The sequence below is a fragment of the Helobdella robusta genome, assembly GCF_000326865.2.
Source record: "Helobdella robusta unplaced genomic scaffold HELROscaffold_4, whole genome shotgun sequence".
Taxonomy (NCBI): domain Eukaryota; kingdom Metazoa; phylum Annelida; class Clitellata; order Rhynchobdellida; family Glossiphoniidae; genus Helobdella; species Helobdella robusta.
In genome coordinates this window covers 3,063,164-3,063,371 of record NW_008704902.1, presented here as the reverse complement: position 1 = coordinate 3,063,371, position 208 = coordinate 3,063,164, and positions in this window count along the sequence as shown.

Here is a 208-nt window from a genome sequence, read left to right as displayed (position 1 = left end):
GCGGATCAAACAAACGGAGCGAAATGAAATGTAAATGCACTGCATCGCAAGTCATTCAAGCGTGAAATCCACTCAATTTTTAACACGATACGTAAGTTTTTGAGGCCTAAGTTGACTTGAAACTTCTGCAATAGTCAATCAGTTTTTATTAATTTCGTAATGATTTGTCTTCCATCTGATATCCTTTGACTAAAATGTAATTCACCAT